At 47.2% G+C, this 23,392-nt stretch overlaps 1 pseudogene; it reads right to left on the bottom strand.

Annotated features, from left to right (window-relative positions):
• Nucleotides 1-9,467: 9,467 nt before the first annotated feature.
• On the bottom strand, nucleotides 9,468-14,921 carry LOC149336660 (uncharacterized; annotated as a pseudogene).
• Nucleotides 14,922-23,392: the final 8,471 nt, after the last annotated feature.

The raw sequence follows: 23,392 nt of genomic DNA, 5'->3' as shown, positions 1-23,392 counted from the left end.
ATTAGCTCCAGAAGGGTCAGCGCAAGCGGAAATGGCGACCGACGTCACGCGCGACGCGAACCTTCTGACGTCACCACAACTTGTCCAGGTTATTCTGAACAAATTTCCCCCAGTCGCAGGTGCCAGTTACATTAACGAGTGATCGCGATACCCGTCGGGGCAGTGGCACATCGCTTAACCCTTGCATCACTGGGCCAGGAGCGGTATAAGGACTCCCAGCAATGTATGCATGTAAAGTAGAGAATGACCAACTCGGTATATATGGGCATTGAACCTTTAACACTATCGCGTCGTACCCTTCAGGCTGAGCTACGACAGGATGTTCTAGTTCAAAAATAAGATGCTGCTTTTGAGAGAAATACTGCAAGCCAATTGCCGTATACTGGCGAGTGATTCTAATATTGAGCGTCGCTGGTGAATCCGAAAGTAAAGGCGGAATGGTCTTGAATATTAGAGACTTAGGAGGCATTGCTTTTTAAACAGTAAGATGGGGATTTTCCTCTCTTGCGCCCGAGTCCTCGTAGTCTGTAGCCTACGATGCAAGGGAGCGTGTTCGGCCAATACTGTTTTCATAATTAAATTCAAAGGCGCCAAACAATACGCACACACACACACACACACAGGAGAAGAAAGAAAGACGAGACAGAGCGCCACTCACAACTGATTTAATGTGCAGAAAGACACGTACATATGAATAACTACCAACTAGCCCAACAACAAGTTCTTCTAAGATACAATACTGTTTTGCAGCATTCGTATCCTAGGCTAGCCCGCCTCCTCATCTTGCACATTGAATCAGTTTTTCTTATACCGAGCGCGAGCCTTTAAATGGCGCCTTGGCGCCATTCGGCGCCTTTTCACAAAGATTTGGCGCCATGAAATGAAAAGAGCGGGCTGCAACCTCGGTCAGAATCAACGGTACGTGCGGCCGCAGCAAAAGTTTAGCGGACGTGCTTGTTCGAGAACAACTTTGTTATAGACCTGACTGGAGACCCAGGTTTTCAGTAATCATACGAGAGGGTAGAGGATTAAAGCCATCCACCCCTTCCACTCTCCCCTTCTCCCCCTCCCTCGCATGAACACATTTGAGGCAATTGGCGTGCGTGACTACGCCAAATATATATTTTTGCCGCAAACTTCCGTCCGCTAAGCTTTTGCTAGCGCCTGTAGTTTACCGTATATTACACCTTTTCAGGAGACAAGCAGTAATTCCACCGCTAGATGTCAGCAGCACTGCACGCTATTGGTTTAATGGTTTATGGGGGCATTACGTCCCAAAGCGACTCGGGCTATGAAGGAAGCCATAGTGAAGGGCTCCGGAAATTTCGACTACCTGGGGTTCCTTAACGTGAACTGACATCGCAAAGTACAGGGGCCTCTACAATTTCGCCTCCATCGAAATGCAACTGCCGTGGCCTAGATCGAACCCGCGTCTTTCGCGTCAGCAGCCTTCCATAACCACCGAGCCACCGCGGCGGAACTTCACTGCGAGTTATTGCTTCAGAAGATTGTTTCTTGAATGTTGAAACGTAATTAAGAGAACAAATGTAATTGCATATTTTGAGTATCGTGAAAAATGAGCCCTGATAACACTCGAACTTTCTGAAAACAAACCAAAAAAAGACTCCAGAAAAGACCCTTTCCTGCCCAAGGTGGTTATTCTGGAGTGCTAGATGCTTAAGAAAGTACGCTTGTGAAAACTCGGGATTTCTTCAGATTAAGTGATCACGGACCACATAATCTGGGCATTACTGGACGACGAAGGTAGCGCAGGTAGGTCGGATAGTGAGCGTTTGCGATAATGCGCAACGTATGGGCATGTGGCCAGTTTTTCGTGCCTAAAAAGAGGACTTGCTGTACATGATGTGTGGTGAACAGGCAACAGGCGGTAGAGTTGTTGGTTCCACTACTTAGCTGATGAAGAGGCCGGAAGGTCTGAATTCGTTTTCTTTGGATACGGTTTCGGTTGCAGTGAGAGCTGTTTGAACGACGGTGCACAAAGCCACTGTGGGCCGCTGCGTTAAGGTGAGTGGAACACCACTAGGCCAGAGTTGCAGAACCTGCAATGTTGCGCTTACGTACTAGTGGTAAGAAACCTTTTAGTGCGAAAACACTACTTCACAATGAAAACCGCATCACCGGTTTGTGGAAGCTTGACCTTGAGGGTGACCTTCGGAAAACCATAAATAAGCAAATAAAACAAATGTTGTTGTAACTGGGATTCGAATCCGTTGTGGCGCGAGCAGATCAGTTTCGCTAGCCGCTGCACGTGAACTGACACCGCAAAGTAGATTGGCTTATACCATTGCGCCTCCATGGAAATACTCATCGTCAGATGCCGAGCACCATAACCACTAAGCCAAAGATTGGCTGCAGGAGAGAACGTGATACACCCGCCGCGGTGGCTCAGTGGTTACGGAGCTCGGCTGCTGACCCGAAAGACGCGGGTTCAATCCCGGCCGCGGCGGCTGAATTTCGATACAGGCGAAATTCTAGAGGCCCGTGTGCTGTGCGATGTCAGTGCTCGTTAAAGAACCCCAGGTGGTCGAAATTTCCGGAGCCCTCCACTGCGGCGTCCCTCATAGCCTGAGTCGCTTTGGGACGTTAAACCCCATAAACCAACCAACCAAAGAACGTGGTTGGCCGCTAGGCTTAGCGGCACTGGCCGCGGGCTGTCCTGATTTCCTGGTAATGACTATCAGTACGTGAAACCGACCATCGACTGACGTCTGGGCGCCCACACCCTGCGTTTACGTCCTGTCTCTGTAGCGGACATGGTTTGCTAACGTCCCCTATCCACCAAGCGGAGGAAGGGAGCTGTGGAAAAGGTCCCCTGTTTGAAAGGGCTGGAGCAAGCTCGCCGCTTCCAGGCATGACGCCCGTGCCACTCACCGGGAAGTGGATTGTCGGTGCCTGAAGCCCTGTAACGGCTGTTACGACGTCGATCTTAGTAGCAGCGATGAGCGCCCGCTCAGCGTACAGGAAACCGTGCGAGGTTGCAAGCCTTCTTTTTCCTCCTCTTGCAGAAAACTCCGCTCTCGTGACGCCCACCTCGTGCGTTATGTACTTCTTCTTCAACCGAAATCGCTGTTATTTGCGGCGTCGCAAGTACACCGCAGTAGGATTGGAATACCTGCACTCTCTCCTTGAAGCTTTTTGTGTGTGTGTTTGTGTGGAACGAACACAAGTGGTTCCTGGCAGCCCATCACAAACGGTAGGAATTTATACAACCACTCCACCGACCGACACAGATACGCGGCACTTCATATCGGAACCTTTAGCTTGAAGACCGTTAGCCGACGGGCTTAGTTGCTGCAGTCTGCTGATGCAACTTTTTCAGAGGGCGACGCATGTCTGCGTGTGCTCCTTCGTAATACGTGCTGGTACAGGATATACAAGGTATTCAAAATTAAGCTGTACGGTTTTATTTAATTAACCTTTAAGATTAATGTCAAAACTTCTGCACATAATTTATGCATCAAGTGGGGTACAAAGTGAGGAGTTCACCGCCAGACACCTAATCAACTAAATTCGATTATTGAATTTTCTTCTGTGACAGCAGTAAGCGTTTATGTTCATATTGCAAACTGCGAGGCCGTCATACTTGACACGGATTACACCAAGAAGAAAGCTTATTTGTGGCGGCTATCTATAGGTCCCTCGATGTATCACAAGTTCTGACTGTATACACTTGGTTAGTACAAGAATGAAAATGGCATGCTTATGGTCCATGTTGCACGCCTTCTTTGAAACCTTCAATTCTAATAGCTGGTGTCATTAATTTTTCGGAGTGCAGCGTGGCGCGTACGAGGTTTTTACACAATACCACTTCGTACCATTCTCATAGCATGCAGCGCTGCAATATATTCTGTTCAAAATTTTCAGCTCGATCCGCGTTATTGCGCCTGCAATGCGGTGACGATTGGCGCAAAACTCCACCGGCAATGACGCGGCGTTTCGTCTCTCGACGGCGTAGAGCGACCGACGAAGCCCACAACTGTTTCCCTTTCACTTTTCGGCTATCGAAAGAGAGAAGACGTCCGACGCAACAGATGCATCACATAATGGAGGAGATTCGCATCGACTACCATCACCATGCATGTGTATTTACGCGAAATCACTGAACAATATGGGGCGAATATCTCTGAGCACGCACGCTCTAGACGAATTCAACCGAACTGAGTGGTTAAGAAATACGACCGTCTCTTTGTTTTCAGTATAAATATTCATGCTAGGGGCAGTGGCTAAAAAGTTTATCAGTATGTTTTAGTTAATTAGGTGCCTGAGAGGGACAATTATCATCTCACTTCGTGTCCCCTCTTAAGGTAAAACTTACGTGCAGAGGCCGATTTCGCGCCTCACAGCGCCTAATTTTCAGAAATTTGTCAATCTTAATTTTCAACACCATATATTGGTAGCGGAGTCCCATTCTTGGTGCGAGCAGTCAAAATCTTCGAAAAATTCTTTTATTAGATCGTCACGTGGAATAAGCGGTGCCTGCCAGCTTCCGAATCCAGTATTATGTACATGTCTAAGATGCCCCGATAAGGGGCGCGGCTTGTACGATTGGCTACCCCTTCGAGCTGCCTTGCCTTGCTTGGCCGGCCCTTCAGAGCGCATCGGTAAATATCTACCAGCTGTTGAATGCCGAATGTCGGATGCCTCGATGAGCCTTTTGAGAGGTCAGAGCTACAGAGAGGTCAGAGTTACAAACGGGACAAGAGCGCTGTTGTCAGCTCTATTCTTAGAGCTTTGTCAGCGCTGTTTGGGCGTATCGTTCAACAGGAACCAACCAGCCCGACTTAGCCCTCTTATTCAAAGTTACTTGCGGCAACAGGCGGCACAAAACGGAAAACAGTGTCTGAAACCCACGCCTCCCCGCATTCGAATTCTTAGAATGTCTTTTTAAGAGATTTGTAAGACGTTACAATCTCGACTGTTTAGTTCTAAACGCACGACCCTTTTTTTTCTGTACTGTGCTCATGAAAAAAAATAGGCGCCCAGCGAACCAAGCGTCGAAATAACGGTAAGAATTGTAGGCGCTACTATTAGTCGTAAGTAACTCGGACTCACTTGTAACAATGCTGACGAATTTGGGGGCTGTGTTCGTTGTATCCGAAGTTCGTACTAAGTGGACATCTAATTTTTGAGACACATATGCAAAGAGATACGAAAGTGGCGTTTATTTATTAAAGGTGCAGTGAAGAGGAATCTAAACTCGTGTTTTTGCCGCGGGAACTCGATCTACACGTTCCGAGCATTCTTAGAAACGTCGACTTATTGCTCTCCACGCGTTGGTCGACTCCGCCCACCGTAGGGGGAGAATTAAACAAAAAAAAGGCGGGAGCCGGACGTTGATCCGATTTAATTCTCTTCACTGCACATTTAAAAAACTGCGTTATGCGCATCTGCTTCTTCAAATCGGAGGATTCCTTGCTCTCCAGCGCACTCAAGTGAGCCTCGCCACAAGTCTGCTGCCGACGAGCTCTTTCAGAGTCGCATATAACTAACCGAATTTAAGCTTTGATGGCAAGACGGGGTTGGCCACCTTTCACCGTGATCATGATGGTGATATTCCAGTCAGTCACGAAGCACTCGCATTTAGTGTACAGTCGGCGTGTGTCTTTTCGATGTGGGCTAATCATTCGTACCAACAAAGTAATCTGAGGAGAAATCAGGTCCAGCCAGATTTGCACCAGCGGTACCTGGTGTCCTCCGTCCCCTCCTTAGGAACAAATTCGTTCGGTAGTCCGTACTCAATACTACCCACGCGTCCTTGATCGTTATTTCCGCTGCGGCGAACGAAAAGATCCGACTCGCGACGCAAGCAACTGGCCGATCGATTCCTACCAGCATGCCCTGGATGACGCGTCTTCTGTAGGACGCCTTGAGCGCGCCAGTGATGTCCATTTCCAGTGGCTGGGTCTTGCAACTTGCATTCGGAGGAATTAAAGAAAACCTTCTATATAATGCTTGTGGACGGCACAGCCAGTGATGCATTGTAGTGAGTAACAAAGAAAACTTTTTTGCCCCATAAAAGTTCATTAAGAACAGCTGTCTTCGTTGAGGAGGCGACAGTGTTTTCGCAGTGCACGCCCAACTTCACACAGAGAAGAACAGCGCTGACAACAGAAGGGGTCAAGGAGGACACACAACTGCGCTGAACTAGAAACTTTATTTCAGAAGGCAGCCAATTCGAACTTTATATAAAGACAGAAAAACGTTCTGAAATGGAAAAAAACAAAAGATACGCCGTCATTTCTTTATCTAACGCAACCGGAAAAAGCCCAATAGAGGGAGTGGGGACAGATTCGAAAAAAAAAAGGCACAGAGCATAATAAAACTAATCTGGAACGATGTCGACGGAAGCCAACAACCAACACGATTAAAAGGATGACAACGAAAGAGCGAAGCAATAAGAAGAACATCGTAGCAAAACCCGCGCTGAAAAGTCAACAATCGACAGTGCTAAAAAACTGACAAGGAAAACGCGCTAAAGTGATTAAAACTAAAAAAAAGAAAAGTCTGTGAAATGAGACAACTGACGACACAGCTAAAAGGTGCCTAGATTAAAAAATGCTACAAAAAATTAACAGAAAAAAAACTGGAAAAGCCCGTGAGAATGTCACGGCAAAAATACGAAGGTTATCACGTACGTGGAAGTCTCCAAAAAGTTAATTATGTTTTTATTCTCTCTTTGCTGTTTTTCTGTCCTTTACTCTCCGCTGTCTTCGCAATCAAGGTAAAGATGGGAATGTCGGTGCGGCCTCGAAAAATATCAAATTTTCCACTCATCCTTTTGTTGTCATCAATTAATGTAACAACCTCAGCAGACCTCCGTACATACTGACCTAATTCCCACCGTATACAATCTGCCCAAACTGTTGCTTCTGAGATATGTCGAACGCGTGGAAACCATGAGGCCGTTTAAAATCTAGTTTCAGTAAACAGAGCTAAACAGTAAATCTTGCAGAAAATAGTGGGGAATAAATTCCATCGGGCAGTTCTTACGCACTCATAAACTGCACGTAACAAAAGGCATACTATTCGCTTCCAATTCCTTTTCTAAAAAATGGCGTGTTATTGCTTATTTGGCACTCGAATGAATCCTAACGCTTTCTGCTACACGAGGCGCGTTATGGCAAGGCGGTGGGTACCACAGAGTTAATTCGTGTCATGAAACAGCGTTTGGTCCCAAAATGACTCAAGCTATGAGCGGTGCCGTAGTGAAAAGCTCCGGAAATTTCGACCACCTGGGTTTCTTTAAACTGCACTGACAAACTCAAAACAGTCATCCCCCGCTGCTTACTTCCGCCGCTAGTGACGTGCCTAACACACTGTTAGGCGTCACAGAGGAAACTTCGTCTAAGAGTGAAGCATCTTCGCAAGAGGAGTGCGATTCTTTTACCTTTGTCTTTTGTTTTCTACTGCAGTAATACCTTAGGTGTGCACACTGTCTCGGAGCGCCAGTCAATGCCGGGCTCTGCCGAAACAGAAATATCAATCGCCAATATGCACAAAGTGGATACAGGTCACGACGCAGAGTGACAGAAACAATATGAACGCCAACGACGGCAACGTCGAGCGGCGAGCCCCAGCGAACCGCACCAGTGCTTCCAGGTCTCACCACCAGAGAGCGATCAGCGACGACCCTACATGCGGCGCTCATCCTGCCGTGCGAGTTTGCTTTTACTTCGTCACATCGCCCAAGAAAGAGACGCTGCTCGTGATATGCCCAGTTGTTGATAGTCTTAATAAATCTTGGCTTCACGCGAGATGTATAGGCGGAATTAGCCTTACAGTGGCCTGCCGGAAATTGCACCGCGTTAGGCCTGATTTAAGTTAGTGTGTCTCCATACCACTGTTTCAGAAATCGTATCCTCTAAAAACTTCAAGACGGACTATGACACTGCTAGCGGCTCAGTTTGCGAACCCTCAGCGCACACGATGAGAGAGAGCTTTGCAGCTTAGAGTGGCTGCAAAGAAGTGAGTTCGCGTCCTAGTTCGACATCGACGAAGCAGGAGCTGACCTGTCCGGGTCTCTCTAAGGGAGATTAAAAAGTAGATTTAGGAGGTCTGCAGACGGAACGGAAGGCGACACGCATTTTTTAAGACTTTGCTCGAAGAAGCATGGCACAGTACAATGTACAATATAAAGCAATACAAAGCAAAAGTGCGCAGAGATTCACAGGGAAAACAAAGCAAACAAAAAGTAAATGCAGCGCAAAACTACAAAATAGTACACACAAAAAAAACAGCGCAAGGCTAAAAAAGGCAGGACTTTTACATCCTGGTGCGAGATTCTGCAAACGAGGAAAGACGGTTTGCAAAACTGTTTAGATCGGTAACGCTGCCTAAACTACCCTCTTGTCTTCTATCTTGGCCCCCTGTGATTTTACTTCCACGTGAATTAGAGACGCAGATCCTACTGTTTCGTAAAAACGTCAGAGCAGTGCGTGGTTTTTATCTGGCGATTTTGAACATGTCAAAAGCCTACGAAATCTGGGGCCAATTCACTTGAAACGGTTTAGCTAGGTTAAAACAAGGACGGGGCGTTGTACCCTGGCCGAAGTTTAGTCCATAGCCTTTTAGGGTGCCCTAATGGCAGCTGCCACAATTGGTGAGCACGACAAACAAAGAGGATGTTGTTTTCTTGTAGTTTTCCTCCTTTTTCTTCCTTCGAGTCGTGCAAAAAAAAAAAAACTGCACTGTTTGCTACAGCATTTCTCGTTCTATAAGTACAGTTTACAGAAATACGGGATCACAACCTTGGGATAAATACAGGAAATCTGCGGACGGTGCCAAAATTTATTGCCATGAAAACGCCATGCCGCAAGACGTCACTTGTAAACCTGTGGGGTGAAGTGTTTGAAAACTGAATAATATAAACATATTTTGCTTGACTACACAAAGAAATGATGCATGCTCTTCTCATTTTAGTCTAGTTCCGCTTCACGAGGTCTCAATGTAATTTCGAGACGCTGTTATGGCAGTCAGCTACGCAAGAATTGTGTTCACATGATAACCAGGCAATTTACTACGTAAGGATAAGATCACTTTTTTTTTTTCGCAAATATCGAAGTCACGGCGCATTTGCCTGCCTGGCATTCCCGTCAACTAGAGCTCTTTAGTGCTATATTCTGTCAGTTTTCGAGCACATGTCTGTAGTATTAGGGTGTTAGATCGTCGCAGAGGCCTTCCATAAAGTACGTGCGCATAGGTTTTGAAGATTGAACGGAAATTTTTAAGCCTAATATATGGTAAACGGCAATGGCTAGATCAACACTTCAGACTGCTAGAGCACACGAAATTATCAGCCCTAAGAGCCGCTAAATACATAATCGGGGTGTTCATTCTTGCGTGTTACAACATTCCACTTTTTATTGCTGCCAAATAGTTCGAGTCATATGCGTACCAAACAGCGATTCGGAGCAGATGGCAACCTTACTCGCACAGTGTTCTGTCCTTCACTTTTCCTTCGACTATGTCTTCTTCGGGTAATCGTCAACAAAAGGTTCTGTGTTTGCGACGGTGTAAGAGTCGCCTCCCAGGAAAGAGAGCCCTGCAGAAGAGTCCGAGCTCTCGGACCATGAAACAATGGGCGGCGACCTCCCGCCAGCCGAGACCTTCTCCCGCAGGGAGAAATGGTTAGCCAGTGGCTTCAGATGAGCCGAATGATCTCTTCCGCCGTCCTCTGCCCGTCCTGTTAATGATTCTGAGCTGGGCTTGGCAGGTATCTTCGTGACTGTGGGCGTGGAAGTCCTCGGGATGAGCGATGAGGCAGCAGGGATTTCGTGCCGTCCAGGAGGCAATGCAGCGGTAATCATCGGCAACACTATGCGAATATGCGGTGGTCCGATCATGGAGTGCGACTGGAAGCTGGACGTCACAGCCGACTGTGACGACGTCTTTGCCACCAAAGATTGGGATGGCAATGTCTCTGCTGCCTTCGCAGTGGTTGTTTCTTGGCTTGTAGAATATATTCCTGCACGAAGCTCTTGTTGTGTCGGGATAATAATACGAGATGGTTCAGAGCTCGTTGCCACAATAGCAGATTTCGAAGGACTCGTGTTGTTGTCGCCGGTTTGTATGCCCACTTCTTTGGCAAGTTTCTCCCTGGTGAGAAAACAGAGGAAAATAGGTTGAGACACAAACTGTGACCTGATTAAGAAATGCACATTCCTGAAAGATGCACTGCCCATGCGTCGTGAAAAGAAGTGAACTATGATAACTGAAGCCAGGAAAAAAAGAGCAACCTAAATGTCCTGCTAAGTTCAAGATGAATTTAGTCCAAAACGACATGCCCAATCACACATCTTTTGGGTGACTACATAGTAATAAAGAAACGGGTGAAACAAGTACTAGATATCATGGAAGTACGCTACTCTTTACATGCTTCCTATTCAAATCAGAACGGATGCCGTCTCTTGTAAAAAGCACATAACTATACACATGCATGTTTTCACTGCGCGGCCTTAAAGAATCTTTTTCTGACCATAATGTGAACGCCCAAACCCCACCGGCCGAAGCCTAGAGACGCCTCATGCGCTTCACACATAGCGGTGCCCATAGCTTAGCCCAGCTCTCCCCACTAGCAATTCGCTCCATTCCCAGAAAAGTTCTTCCTTGTTTCTTTCTCCTTGTTTCACTTCTAGCACCATTTATTTCCTTACGATAACTCTCTCTTCTTTGAATCTTCACTTCCTCTCTGCTCTCAAGTGTGGCTGAGGTGCCCAGCGATTGGTGAGATAGTTGCTGCGCGTTTCTTTTCCTCAAAAGTAGATTTCATTTTCATTTGCAGCAGGGTTGATCTGCCCATCTTGAATGACATATTCACTGCGCTTTTCCACGTGATGAGCGCTCAGCACTAATAATGCAATATCTCTGCTGATTACTGCTAAAACTCCCAAATTACTTCCGGAGTTGAACTTATGATAAAAACTATGTATAGCTGCGAAAAATTGTTTCGTCCTCTGGATGAATTCTTGGTCGTGCAGCGAGCACTTTTTGTAGCATTAAGGTTTCGTGGCAGTGGAATGGACTGCGCCTCACATACAGACAGAGAAAAAACCTTTATTATGAGCAAAGGCTGGAAGGAAGCCAATAGAGGGTAGATCCCTTGTTTTTATCACAACAGGACCAATTCTGCCCTCAAGAAAGGAGACCGTAAAATAGGGTACGCAAACGGCAGGCGTTTCTAAGACAGTAATATGCCTATCTTCCCGACGAATTTTCGTCTCAAAATATTTCTTTGACTTGCAGCCGCAAAAACTTTCCTTTCTTTTTTGGTTACCTTTGCTTTTATTACTCGAGCACTGTTACGTACAACGCACTAACCATACTTGGGTGACTGAAGTGGGTTCTTAATCTTTATTACTTTATAATAATTATAGTTGATGCTCTAACGCGAACAAAGTGGTTCAGTAGGCTCATAGACAACTAAACCACGAAATCCGATCCGGAACACTAAAACAGCGCTAATTCTCGCTGTCCTTCCCACGAAGTCTGCCCCCCGCCCCCTCCCGAGGTGTATCGACTACAATGGGGTGCAGCGACACAATGAGACATCCAGTTGTAGTGTGTCCCCGTGCCGGACGAGTGACGTCAGTGCCATGCATGGACAACGCGTGCAGAAGCTCGAGTGAGTGTCCCGGCGCGCAGACGTCAATAGACGGCCGTACGGTGCCTTGATGTCCGCGCGCGTCCGCTTTCGGGGCTGGCCATCGAGGCACCCTAGGTGGCCAAAGTGGCGGTAGTCCTCTTGGATCAACTACAAACGCGCACACGTGGCAGGAACAGAGAAGAGCACGAATAAGATAAGTACACACTTCTAGCATCCAAAGGCCGTCTTTGACAAGAATGACATTTGATGGACTTGGAACCAGCCGCAAACAAAGCTGCAAATGAGCCGAGTTGGTTGTTCACTTTTCACTTCCTTAGTTCGCTACGCCGGGTACAAAAAAACGAGAGAAAAAATCACGAAGGCAGACAAAGCACAACTGTCAACGGATTTTCAAGGCCGGGAATTCATTTTATGTAAGCTGTTCAAACAACAAAGGATGTAAAACTCGTAAAGATAACTTTCCCTGGTATTGACGGCCGCACATTAAGGGACACTCACAAGATCCGAATGACGTCGTCGTCGTATGAAACGCCCTTCGTGCTCTGCCTGCCACTTCTCAGGGGACCCGGGGCGCGTGTTCGCCAAATGCAGCCGGTACAGCCAGCGATGACAGCGCCGCCCACCGGCAGGTAGCAGCCACATTTAGGCTGGTTATAAATATTCATTCAGAACGACGGGCTTGGCATCGCCGCTATGGCGCAGTGGATTAGAGGCTCGTGTTGCGTATGGAAGGTCGGCCGTTCGACTCCGCTTCCTGTACTGTAGTTTTATTGTTTTTTTCAATTTCATTTTTTTCAATTTTTTCCCTTTTAGGTCGCAAATCGTGATGCTCAGTGCCATATAACGCCGTTTAAGAGGATTATTATCCCTTTTAGGTAAGGCGTTGTAACAATCTTCAGTCACCGTGATAAATTCACCGTGGTTTCAAGCCTTGTGGCTGTACAGGCTGCAGTTGGCGAATACGCACCCGGGGCTCGCCTCAAGGTCGCCGCTTTGACGGTGACGGCCTTGCGGACGCTGCGCGTCGACGTCCGGGTCAAAGGCTGCTCGCTTCCGCTCCTCGAGACGGGAAGCCCGCGCCGCGTCCTATGCTGAGAGGCGTCGCGCAGAGCAGCCTGTATAGGAGAGGAAGCAGTGGGCGGGCAGTAGTTCTTTGTTACTGCTGAATTTTATGAGCGGAGTAAGTTGGGTAAGAGTGATGATTATTTGGTTTAGATAGTGCAAGGACAACTTGTTTAATGAGCGCCATGTAAACGTGCTCAGCCTGCAAAAAGTGTAGTCCAAGTCGCTTTTCTTGCAACTATTTCGGTCCCTAGAAAGACGCTCGCCAGGCCACGGCAAAGGTTGTACCGGTTTAAAACATGGTCTGTGGCCGAAACCCATAGGGATATAACTCCACACCTCCTGCTTTTAAGCCGGATGGTGACGCCTATCGGAAGCTGGTGCCCTAAATAATGTATGCGAATGGCTAACCAGTTATTATTTACTACATGAGCTGAATTACCAGCTTCCTCCACAGCAGGCGCCCTCTAAGTAGCATGTCGTAACCCATTTCATTAGCTACGGAGGGCCACACGCACTAACCGTGAGTAATCAGGACTTGTTTAGGCGAGAAACTGGCATCTCTCGAGAATGTGCTATTTATGTGACCCATGCGCTCCTGAGAGTGGAGACAATGTTTTGAGAAGGACGGTTTATTGCAGGGCAGCTGCGATTTTCACATATTTGCCTCCAGGGAAGGCACAAGGGCTAGGAATTATTTTTACCGTAAACGTTGTAACACAGATAACGGGTACCATTGCGTTGACAATCAGAGAGCTATAATCCGGTGAACTAGCATTAAGGGCAAACAACAAAAGAAACACTGTGTTCCAGTACTCTGACGACCAAAGAATGTGAACCCGGAGCGACAAGGCAAAGCATAAGGCTCCCGGCTATCATTCAGTAGAACCTGATGGGAAAATTTGCACGCGTTACTCGCGCCACTACAAAATGTTTACACTCGCTTTCTGCCGTTCACTTCTATCGCATATCTTTATCTGAGCTCTGACGCTCAATAGTATATTAATATTTATTTAAGCAATAGTAATCTTAAGAAAGCGCAAGATGAAGAGGGCCAGTTAGTTATGTTGGCATTCCATGTCATGCAATTTACGGTTGCATCAAATAATGCGTCACTTCTGGTGGGTAGACAAGCTGACTTGGAACGGTGTTAGCGCGCCGACCCCTATTTAGGTATAAGTGAACAAGTAGTCAGCAAGGCCATCCCGAGTTCGTTTCGTTCTACGTCAGGCCGACTTCATTCCGGCCTTGTTTTCCGCATGACCTCTGTCTGATGATGTGGATACTTGTCGGGAAAGCCGTGATAATGACATCGGGTTTCCAACAGTGCCTCACAGGGTTGGTGAATCGTCATTCTCTTGTTCAGAACCCAGTGTCCCCGGCCAATCCTCTGCTGACTTGGTGGGCCACCAAATGTTGCCCGGTCTTCGCTCACACGTGGTTATCCAAGGTAACTGGATGCGAACTAGCACCCAAACCTTCACAATCGTCTGCCATCGCAAAATTTAGCTTGGGGAGAGTACCCAACAACGCGTGTAGCCATTGGAGTTATCGAAATCTGCTCCGTTAGTACGTGCGTGCATTTTGAAAACTGTTCTGTGTTTTAGCGAAGAGTTGTATAAGTGTTCTCCTTTTTAGCCGCCGTTTCGATTGTAAAGATATGTAAGCCGGGATGCAGGCTTCGTCAGGAGGCATGCTCTGTCTGCCTACTCTTGGTTCTCCTCGGCGAAATGTTGTAATAATGTGGCCAAATAAAATACTATATGATCTAGCTCAGCTGTCGACCCTATTAAGTGTTGTATCACAAGGAATGGCACACTGGCCTAAAAAACCTCGTGTAAAAAGACCGAGCAGTTATAACATATGCTAGACGACGCTATTTAGCGTCTTTGGTGCTTTGGGTGCAGCTGACGTTCGAGACACCACCCAGAGACAAATCAGTCGTGGGCCAAGAAAAATACAATTCTCTTAGCTACGCATTGACGTAAAGCGGGCACTGAGACAAAGATGTCCTGTCAAGGCTGTCGCGTGGTACGGGTCGTTGCCGAGGTTCGGCAGGAAGGCAGTCCATGAAGAGCATCAGGCCAGAATCCTACGCCAGATCGCTTGCGCTCCTTACCTCGCCTTTCACGTCCTCCTCGCTTTCTGCATCAAAGACGAGGGGCACGTCTTCGCGGAGCACGCGCCTCCGGTGTTGCACGGCGAAGAGCATCATGGCCACCACGAAGACCACCATGAAGGCCAAGGCACAGGAGTAACAGGCCAGGTGACGCCTGCGCATGCGCGACCACGTCAGGGCATTCTGAAAGCCTACTGCCGTTAAGGCAAAGGCTCGTGCAGGGAATTTGAGCAGCTGCTTTGGTGCCCCTACGCTTCGCCATGGGAAGAGTGCACTATATTCCCCATGCTCATTTAATAATTCTGCTGGAGTGGGACAATGGGTGAGTGCTGTCGCGAATTCGTTTTGATAAAACTCAATATTCGCATCGATTGCGGTGTTATAACGCTACACCAGGCTAGCTTTTCCCAGGAATCTCAGCGACTGTTGTTTTGAGCCGTGTACTCCGCGATGTCACAGCACGTTAAGGAACCCCAGGGGGTCGAAATTTCCGCAGCCCTTCACTACGGCGCCCCTTATAGCCTGAGTCGCTTTGGGACGTTAAGCCCCAATAAACCAATAAACCGATCTTTTTTCAGTCTGCTTTGGCGGCACAGTCCCACCCAAATTGCCATTCTCAACATAAAGAACGTAATCCTATTCCACTGCTCCCTTGCTTGCGCGTTCCTTCCTTAAGAATAATTGCGGGTTGGGCGAGTTGGTAACAATTCACGACGGTTCAGCGGCACAAACAAACAGGACAGATTAAGTACGTTATGTGTGTCCCTTCCCTTACTCTGCTCTGTTTGTTTGCGCATTTGAACCATCATTAAGTCCCTTCTTTTCCTCGACACTCTCCCACTCCATTCGCTATGTTTCTGTATATTTTTCGTGTACTTTATGTTGAACACAATAATTCGGTGTTTTTAGCTCCGCCGCTCTCGTCCATTCTAAGAACGCTAACATCAATTTCATCGGCACTGCTTCCAGTTCATGACCAAAAGATCCCGAGAGTAGTGATTAACACTAAGAATTTTCAGAAAACATGTATTCCATTTTGGTCCATTTAAACTAATTCAGGCTAAGTTGTGCATTTGCATGGGTTTTTTTCTTTGCTTGTAGGCTAATATTCCACCAATGCTCCAACCTCTCTTTGCTGACATCCACAGTATTGTGCATCTTTATCATGAAGATTTTTAAAATTTTTCTCGCCTCATCCGCTGGCTCGTTTAAGCTGAAACGGGGGCCAGAACTTGGGTATTGCAGTAACTTTTGTCTCGTAGTAAGTCTGTCAACAGAAATGACCTGGTTCAGCCACGCATAGTACAAACCCGTAATCGTCTACCTCGAAATCGACGAACCGAAAGCGGCAAACTTTGGTTTTTCACCGAAGGGCGTTAGTGGGGTCATCTGTTGTTTGCATAAGAAAACGCCACGACTCAAAGGGCGCCGAGGTCAGCATTACAAGCTGCTCACGTCCTTTAATGGCGCCACTGCCGCTCTTCGCGGCAATCAGGCGCTGGCGACTTTCACATAGTCGATCTGGGCGCAAACGATTACAGAGTTGCATCATTCGCGGATGAATCAAGCAAGTATCGTTGTAAACCTTGCTACAAGACAAAAGTTACCACAGTACACAAGCTCTCTGCTCAGTTTTACCGCGAACGAGCCAGCGGTTGAGGCGAGAAATTTTTTCCAAGTCTTCACGACAAAGATGCACATTTTCTGCGCCACGTCCTCTGCCGCTTCAGAAAACAAAGGCTTCAGAACGGATCGCAGTCGTGTGGCGGCACTTGGCGAACAGCCGAGAACTGCGAAGGCAGCTGTGCCCCCTGCCGAGTGCCTGTTCTGACACCGCCTATTTCTTCTACTATGACCCAAACTACCGCATTTCCGTACTGGGTAAGGAGCTTCAGATTTAATGAGGTCGCAGTTGCAGACAGAGAGCACTCTGGGAGCCCTCTAGGAGACTTCACTGCGTCTCTGACCCGATGTTAGGCAAGAACGTTGCACGCGCCTGGAACACGTATGATGCACCCACCCGGCGGTGTCCCTGTCTCGTGTGATGACGACGTAGAGCCGCCCGTCCCTTGTCGGAAGGGGTACAGGTCGAGCGTCCGAGGAGTCGGAGTAGAGGCCGCTCGTCGACCAGGAGGAATCCAAGGACGAGCTCATGGAGGCAGGCAGCGTCCTTCTTCTTCTTCGTCTTCATTCCCCTCAGCTGCTTCATCGAGTTGTCCTCGAGGGATAAATAGCGCGCACCCACTGCGGAGGACTGGCCAACGGATATGCGGTGACCGGCAGATGCCGAAATCGTTTCAAAGAAAGTTTTGACTGAATACCGGTAGAATAAAATTATTAACAGAGCGGTTGTTGCGACAGTGAGACGGATGACTGTATATGGGAAGAGTGATTTATGTGAGAGGAATTGCAAAGTTTTAATAAGAATGACTTCGAGCATCCTCAGAAGACAATTTGGGGTGCCCTTAAGATCCACCTTTAAGGGTATGACGCAACAGCATTAACGGGTCCCGGCAGCGACTGCACTTGATTTCATTTAGCATTTTACCAGATCACGTGCTCTATTAATGTTACCAGATCACATGACATGTCAGTGTCACGTGACACGAGCTTACATTCATTCCAGTACACTCACCCCACACCGACATGCATTTAGCGACACTCGTAATCACTGGTTCCCTAATTAGTGCCTCTCTAATCACATGTACTCATTAGCATACAGTCGTAAGCTGCCACATTACGTGAGAGACCACACGACATACTTCTAAAATTGGAGCGGACATTGAGCTTCGGCTATACGGTATGATGCGATAGCGTTAATTGGTTAATACCCATTATGTGGAGTTGGTCATTCCGGGAGACCCCTTGGAGTCCTCATATACCACTCCTGGCGCTGTGGTGCAGCGGTTAAGAGATGCGTCCCTGCCCTGCGATGGCAGGTGCTGCATCCAGTGGGGCTTGTGACGCAACCTCTCAAAACCAATCATTAATTTTAATGCCACCTGACACGGTGGGAAGCTTGGCAACAATCCGGTGGGCAGGTTGTGGTCGTGGTGATGATGATGATGCCGCATGGTCACGTGACCTAGGTGGCTCAACTAGGTTTCTTCTCGGGGGACTTTTTGCTCACAATAATAATAATAATAATAAAAACTTTATTCACACCAAAGAAACAATACAAAACGCGGACGCGCCAAAGCCTCAATTGGGCTTGTAGGGCGCCGTCCGGCAGCAGCAACAACCTCTGTTACCAAATCAATTCTTTGTTTTGTGTGCATTAAAACGTATGCACTAGAGCTGTTCAAGCTCGGCAATAGCATCACGTAACTCTCTGCGAGTGTTCAAGTTGAAAACATTATCAGGCATCTCATTGAATATACATGAGATATAATATGACCTCATAGACATACCAAAATGAGTTCGCACTGCAGGGACAATATATCGAGAAACTTTTCTTAATGGGATTGGTTTAACGTTTAACATTGACTACACCAGATTTTCGGTGCAACGGGAGCCTTAACGCCGTTGCATTAAAGTGATAGCTGCGACGTTAAAAGACGGGAAGAGTCGGTCAGAGAACAAATGCAGGTTAATGACATCCTCCTCGAAATCGAGAAGAAACGGCCTTGGGCAGGGCATATAATTCGAAGGCAAGATAACAGATGGTCCTCGAGGGAAACAGACTGGATTTAAAGGAAGGGTATCAGGGGGCGACAGAATGTTAGGTGGGCAGATGAAATGAAGAAGTTTGCGGGCATATGGTGGCCGCAACTGGCACAGGACGGGGTTAGATATAGGAGAGGCATTCTTCCTGCAGTGGGCTTAGTCAGGCTGATGATAACTGTACCATAAAAGGGTTAGCTGTGTTGTCCTGCAAAGGCAAAGCGAAGGGGAGTATATTTAAGTATCTTCGAACACGGCAAGAACTCGAGCATGAGTGAGCGACGGTTAATCAGAAACATAATTTTTGTTAGATTGTGTTTTCAAAGTAGTCTCACGCATTACTGTGTATATTTTCAGAACATTACTGCAAATAATGATAAGTATGTTTCTGTACGACTTTTTCTTGACGATTATTTAACCTGACGAAGAATGAACACAAATAAAGATGAAAACATGTAACATCTATACACTTAATATAACATCAGCCACAGTTGCTTTTGCGCCATAAAACCCCATATAACTAACTGTTAAGAGACGCCACAATTAAAGTCAAAACTGGTGTTACAGCGACCGCATGATTGCGGCCACTGTATGCAGTAGCGATGTCTACTAGTGTGAAGTGATTAGCTGCTGAAAATGGCATGGCAGATTTACGATTGTAACAGCATCAGAAACTTGTGGAGTGGAAAGCAACAACGCTTTAATGCCAAATTGCACTCTCCAATATTCGTATACCAGAGCACTTATTTGGAGAAGTTTGGAAATCGAGCCCATTATTGTGAACTGCGCAAAAATACGGCAGCAACAAAATATACACAAGAGGAAAGTGTGTGGCATTTGTTTTACATTATTGTTAACTTTTTTTGCGGAAGGTGACATAAATTTCTAGTTTTCTAGAGCACGAGTCATGTTCGCTCATAAATGGCTCCGTCGTAGCAGTCGAAGGAAAATTGGTTTATGCGGGGACGACAGGACAAAACGAAGGTTGACTATGTTCCTTGCAGTCCTCCAGAAAATGCCGCTCAATGCGCTCTGGCAAGTATACTGAATTGTACGGCAAACTCCTCTATTTTTCTTGAAGGTGCGCAGTTTCTTCAGCAACGCTTAGTTTGCCGTAGGCTGTCTCGGGGTAGCAGCTTTAGGACAAAGACGTTCACTTTTTCGCTCCAGGAGACGTCGAAAGGAGTGGATGTCGTCTTGTTCTAGTCACATATTGGTGACATATCCTCTTCAGCCACAACCTAATTCTTCTGAAAGGTGCTTGCTTCGCAAATGCTTCGTAGCGAAAAATTTCATACCTCTTGTGTGCGACGTACTTTTTTGAGATGGCGCATCAGATCTGCCTCGCGCTACGGTAGCGCCCTTTGAAGCATCGCGAAGTGCAGGTGCCAGAGAAGACGAAGAAGACGAACTTCTGTCCCTGTTCGCTGCCGCTTGAGCTCGAGATCTAAGGCAAGTAAGACTGGGTGGCCCCAATATTTTCTGTTAGCTTCGGTTGCAAACTGCTTGTTCTTGCACTTACTACTGAATGCGGCCCTGAATGCAGGGCGCGCCTCCGTAGAACTTACGGCCGAACTGTGGGGGCTTCCGCTCTATCCGCCTCTAGCATATGACGCGTTCCATTCTTGAACAAAAATATCCCCTATTATCTCAGGAAAGCGTTTGTAACACAGCGTAGCGATTCGTGACGCAGTAACGTAGAGTCGTTTCTAAGCATTGTTGCATGGCAGACTCTCCAGACTGAACGACGTTGCATTTCTGCCATGTTCCATAGAGATCACGTGACAATGTATTTGCCACTTAGTGTGTTGTAGGTGTAAGCCGAGACAAGCGCAATGCCTGGAATTGGATCTGGTCGTGTGTTTCCAGGTGGCTTGGGTTAGCACGGTTTGTGTGGTGGTTGACAGTTCTTAAGGGAAATATTACCCCTGTGGGCCATTGGGTGATGAATGTACGCAATTCTCTAACAGGAACAAGGTGTTGATGAGGTGAGCGGGTCTTGTATTGGGTTGTACATTTCAGTGCGAAATCACTATTTCAGACGTACCAATCCAGACCATGAATATTTACGTGTCTTGTCTTGTGCTTGCTGTCCTGTGATCTTGTGGTGCCACCAACTGCTAACTGACAACTGGCCAACTCCTACCGGTGGCCGTGATACAAACAGCCACCTGCCAGTGCAGTGGCGCATCTTGTAACCAATGCGACACGGCGCTGCTAGTGGTATGAGGACTCGCCGCTATCTATGAATGTTAAGAAATAGCAATTCTGCATAAAACCCTTGAGGTGAAACGTAAGTGTCCTCTGCTTTCGCACTTGTGCTCTAACTACGTCAAACCCCTACCACTTTTTGGGGACCACTCAACAAGACCATCCTATAATGGCATTACTTGCGGCTTCGGTAGGAACAGCCGCTTTCAATGACATCACCAAGGATGAACCCTCCGGCGCCCACATCAAGGCCTGTCGCCACGACTTCGGCGATGGCTGTGGTGGCGCCCACATCGCGGTTGTCGGCTTCGTCGCCAGGTGGCGAACACGGAAGCATGTACTACAGCGATACTCGTGAGTCCCAATTTACAGTCATATACGTGGGTATTATTTGTATCGGTAGCTGGACGCTGTTTTACAACGCTGGGCTGTTAACACAGCAATTTCATTACTGCTGCACACTGCTGCACCAATTAGCTCCTTCATAAAAGTAGTACGAGAATCCTGAACTGCTACTTCTGCTGATTATGATGGTGAAGATGTTGACGCCGCTTTTGTAATTGCCATAGAACCAAGCATTGGTGAGCGCAGTGAGAGAATCTGTGTCCCTACCTTACTTCTTCACAAATACTGCGACCTCTACGGGGTGATCCCCTCGCTGCACCGCATCGATGTATGATTGTTCACGCGACTTTTCAAACTTTTTTCGAAGCGTAGAGATTTTTTTCACGAGTACTATGATGTCGGCTACATTTGCAATTCCTGTTTTATAGTAAACGGCAATTTCGTGCCTAGAATGAAGGGTCGTTTCTAAAAATAAATAAATAAATATGGATGTCGTGAAGTTTTACAGTGCGCTTATAGGAAGCAGAGTAGTGCTATATGTACTACTAAAAGTTTACCGCAGACAAAAGAACACACAGAGAAGTGCATACCACAAGCGGAAACTTTGAACAGGACATTTAATCGGTCATTTCAACCTAAGGAAGAAAAAGTGCATAGGGAATGCACCCACCCAAAACACTTAATAAAAGTTTTAGATACAACGCGCGTCCTTATCAAGAGATAGTAGGCACGTGAACCTGACACGACATCATTCATAGTAGCAGCAACAATGAAGTGATGAAGAAAGGGCACACAAGCCGTAATGCGCGTTGTACTGTGGCTAAAAAGAAGGCCCAAGTCTTTAGGTTACAAAATGAGTTCAATTAGTAAGCACGAATTCTTTTTATACATGCGCACCGACGTTGTACTTAGGCGCAAATAGGCACTACAATGCTCAATTTCGTCTCCCTACAAAATCTTGCTTTGTAGCTTTCCCTTCCTGCGGCCCATTAACTTTGTTTGTGAAAGAGAGGCACGCATTCGCTACATTTCCGACAGTTTGCTGGTAGGTTTGAGCGATATCCGTTCCCGAGGGTCAAAGTATTTTCTTTGAGCTTGTCATTTAGACAGCATGGCGTTTGGCCTGTGTAGGCCCGGCTGCTACTCGGGGGTATACAGTAAATCACGCATGTATCGCACGGTGCATATTTAAAGGCGTGCTTCTTGGTGCGTTCTGGTTTTACGATACCCTCTGGTTTCCTCTCTTTACCGCTGACCACTGCAGAAAGAATTAACAGCGTACAATGTATACAGCAGCTGTATCTTACCGGTACGCACCTATGGGGCAGAAACGTGGAGGCTAACAAAGACGATTCAGCTTAAGTTGAGGACAACGCTGCGAGCTATGGAAAGAAAAATGATAGCGGTAACTTTAAGAGATCGGAAGAGGGCGGAGTGGGTGAGGGAACAAACGTGGGTTAATGACATCTTAGTTGAAATCAAGAGGAATAAATGGGCTTGGGCAGGGCATGCAATGCGAAGGCAGGATAACCGCTGGTCCTTAAGGGTAACGGAGTGGATTCCAAGAGAAGGCAAGCGTAGCAGGGGACGGCAGAAAGTTAGGTGGGCGGATGAGATTAAGAAGTTTGCGGGGATACGGTGACCGCAACTGCCGAAGGACAGGGTTAATTGGAGAGACATGGGAGAGGCCTTTGCCCTGCAGTGGGCATAGTCAGGCTGACCATGAAGATGATGATAATGCGTCCTGAACACAACGTCCACCTTGTACTTGGGCGCTATTCTTTTTAGGTTGCGCGGTACGTTTTGCACGTATGGATAAGATATCGGTCTTCCTATCGCTCACTTCACTCTCTCTACAAGCTCGCACTCGCAGCTCCCTTAAAAAGACGGCTCAGCCACAGTTCTGAGAACGTCGAGGGAAACCCAGACTGCGCCAAACGTAGCACTTGCAGCGCAAGGCTTTCGCGGACCTTGTGAAGGCAGGATTTGTCGAGCGCAACATGAAGTCATGTCGAGGCCTCACCGTTCTTTGATAACTCAGAGTGCGCCGAGTCATGAGACATGATGGCTTTTGTCGAGCACGCTTTGTTGTGGCAGCAAACATGACCGCCTAGGATAAAATACAGATGAATATCTAAAAACTGTAGAACCCATTTAGAGGGAGCTACTGTGCAAAAGTAAGTGCATTTTTGAAAGTTAGGTGGGCGGATGAGATTAAGAAGTTTGCGGGGATACAGTGGTGGCAACTGCCAAAGGACAGGGTTAATTGGAGAGACATAGGAGAGGCCTTTGCCCTGCAGTGGGTGTAGTCAGGCTGATGATGATGATGATGATGACAGAATTTCACGCGATCACCCTCTGAGAAGCAT

The sequence above is a fragment of the Amblyomma mixtum genome, chromosome 7 (assembly GCF_055824585.1).
Source record: "Amblyomma mixtum isolate Tamu chromosome 7, ASM5582458v1, whole genome shotgun sequence".
In the NCBI taxonomy this organism is placed as follows: domain Eukaryota; kingdom Metazoa; phylum Arthropoda; class Arachnida; order Ixodida; family Ixodidae; genus Amblyomma; species Amblyomma mixtum.
This window is presented reverse-complemented; position numbering and strand designations above follow the sequence as displayed.